This window comes from Acyrthosiphon pisum, chromosome A3 (assembly GCF_005508785.2).
Source record: "Acyrthosiphon pisum isolate AL4f chromosome A3, pea_aphid_22Mar2018_4r6ur, whole genome shotgun sequence".
Classification (NCBI taxonomy): domain Eukaryota; kingdom Metazoa; phylum Arthropoda; class Insecta; order Hemiptera; family Aphididae; genus Acyrthosiphon; species Acyrthosiphon pisum.
Window position 1 is genome coordinate 42,063,302 of NC_042496.1, and position 3,504 is coordinate 42,066,805.

Here is a 3,504-nt window from a genome sequence, read left to right on the forward strand (position 1 = left end):
CAACTGCCTTGTCGAGTGTCGATGTTGACCTCAAGCGGTGGCGGCGCAACACGGCGCGCACTGGTCGCAGAATTTAACTCAAACGGCAAGGTTATTATAGCTTATAAATTAAAACGTTACTGCGACGTGACTACGTGAGCCATTATCCGGTTTCATGCAAGTTGTATACGAAAAAAAAATAATAATATAAAATATAAATTTAGGTTAATAGAATTATGAAATTATGAAAAACTAAAAAGTAAAAATTAACTAAAAAAATGCGCCCCAAAAAATATTGCGCCCTAGGCCAGTGCCCATTGGCGCAACTAGGGGGGTGCACAGGGGACTTGTGCACCCCTGAGTTTAAAATGTGCACCCCCAAAATATAAAATACTTAATCTATAATATTTTGATTATTTTGAAGTAAAAATTATCAATAAATACAAAGAAGTTGTACCTTAGAGTATATTAAGGAACATAATAAGTGACTAAGTGAGTACTTCACTAATTCACTATTATGTTCCAACCATAGACCTATAAACTAAATTAATAAAAACTTAGTTTATAGGTCTATGGTTCCAACATTCTCTGCTATAACAGTATAACAAATGTGTAACATTGATTATACCTAATAATATTCAACAAAATAACTTAGAAAACAGGATAACGATATTTCTCTTTATCTTTGGCAGGATAAAAGACTGCCCATGAGTATGAGCATGTTTTCATTGTTTCCTTGTTTTTAATTAATTATTATAATTTATAAAACAATCCTATATTTTAGATAACATAAATACAATAAAAGTCATTGGCTTCTAAACATTTTGTATTTTTTCATTTGCTTATAAAAAAATGATTGGATAGTGCTATTAAAAAAAAAACGTTGTTGCACAGATTAAGTTCTTCTGTACGTGTTGTGAAAATTGTGTAGTCTACAACAAATATGGTGAGAGAAAAGTTGTCCCACGCAAGACACTTTTTGCTATGTTGTACATTTAAAAGACGGAGACAACACATGCGGGTGTGGCATCCTCTCAATCTACAGATATTAACAAGACGACTAGATGAAATAACTTTTGTTGAAATCAATATTTTTAATTATTTTATATATTTTTTATATTTTTTATATATTTTTACAGTCTTTTGCACTACACGTATAATATAAAAAAAATATTTTTATTTTTAAATACTGAAAATAAAAAATTTTAAATTTATTTTAAATTTATTGGAAAAATTTAAAATAGCCAATTTGTGAATCTGATAATAAGAATAATTTTAATGGTAATAAAAACATTTATCTAAGTCAAGTAGTTAATTTTTTAGAATATTTTAAAATATCAATATTTTTTTGAGTAAATTAATTTAGAATGTAATAACTTTTTTCGAAATATTTTTTCCACAATTTTTGTCATACGCTCAAGTAGCGTAATTTTTTTTTGTCAGATCTTCCTGTTATAGCCTGTACATAGAGTATAGGTCCGGGGGTCTGGGAATTCTTTATAATTTGTGCATCCTCAAAAATATAGGTCTAGTTGCGCCTATGCGGCAGTGCCTTGGTGGCCTATGGGTAAATCCGCCCCTGGTTGAACCTAATCGAAAACTGAAGGCTATTTACTTTTGACCCCCCAAAGTTTCAACTAGATTCACTTTCCTATCAGAAAAGGTACAGTTGAAGAAAATCCAAGCACTTTTACTGTCCTAAAAGGTGATGACAGGCACAAAAAAAAAATTAAAAATTAAAAAATTAAAAAAAAAACACACATCATTGTAAAATCAATACATTCATCGTTCCACTCAGAATCTAAAGTGTAATAAGTGTATCAGTTTTAAACAAAATATTTTTATTAATACAAATTATAATATTATTATTTGTATAAAAATATATAAAAGGTATTAATTGATATATTCAATTAGATATTAATTCTACGGTTTTTCAAAGTTGCCCATAATGTTGCTATTTTGTACATATCTAATATTGATCAACCACATATTTTTCCACGCTTAAAATCATAAGTGAATCCAAATTCCAATCTATCATCACCTATAGATGATCTTAAATTATTTTTTATTAGTCGGAGTTTGCTAAATGATCTTTCATTCGTTGCGACACTTACTGGTGCAGTCAAGGCCAATTTATGGATTTTATTATATAATATATAATATATCTTAGGAAAATTATAATTATCATAATTAGTAGAAAGATACAAATATACAATTGTAAAAATATATTATTCATAGTACCTCATAAAATAATTTGTGATAATTTTACAGCTAAGAATTTCATACCTACTGATTAATGTTTAATACCTTTGGTGGAATATGGTTTAAATTAATGTTTGTAAAACAACTTTTTTCCAGTGGTCTCTGAGTATTTTGAATCAAATAAATGAGAACATAAAAAAATTAATTAGTACCTTAGTACCTACCTTTATCTACTTACATACATATTAATACAATATACTAATTGTTAATAACACAATACTGATAATTAGTATTATTTATTTTAAGTACCAATATTTTTACTTACTAGTTTTGAATTTGATTTAGAAGCTTCGAATGAGTTTTTAGGAGCACCAAAATGTTTAGTCCCAACTTTTTTATCATTATGTATATTTTTTCATGTTTTTGTTTGTAATCATTGTCAAATGTTTTGCCACATTCCAAGCACTCTAATTTAATCCGCTTTCGTTTGCCGAAATTTTTTTCATTTTTAGTGTCAAAATTTATATTTATTTATTTAAATAAATAATCATGAATTTTGACAGTAAAAATAAAAAAAATTCGGCAAACGAAAATGTACATAAAAAAGATATACATAGGTAATAGTAAAAAAGTCGGGACTAAAATGCAAAATGCAAAATGATATGAATAATAACTAAATAGTTTATTTCTAGTGGGTAGCTACAGAACACGTCGATGAATAGTCGAATAGACGACAACTTCTATAGGACTGTTGAAAGCTGGTAGTTTTTTTTTTTTCTTAGTAATTCAAAAGTAAAAGTGAATTTTGAAAAAAAAAAGAAAATTACTCTGGTACTATAATACTAATTAAATAATACTACACATCATAAATCCATTTCCTACATAATCTAGAAAAGAGATTAAGGAATTCAAATATATGTTTTCAAAATTAAAATATATTTTAATTTTGAAAGGGCTTTTGGTACTGGGTGAATTTGTCTTCCACTTTTTGGGAGTTTTGTGGCATATGTAAGTTGAACATTTTTTCATCACAAAATATAGTGACGTGACTGCGCGTATGTACTCTACTGGGGTTCAAGAATCTTAGCCGTCGTGTATCTTAAATTACATAAAGCGTTCGGGAAACTTTCACACACTAATGATCAGTCACTACACACATAGATATAGTACTAACGATGGATGTACAATATTTTATAAATCCAACCCCTTCAAAATGGTTCACTTCGACAACCTTAATTTTTAATTTTTATCAACATATAATATAATATAAAACAAGCTAAAAAAGCCCCCAGGCCCACCCCCTGGCTATGGCACTGATAAATG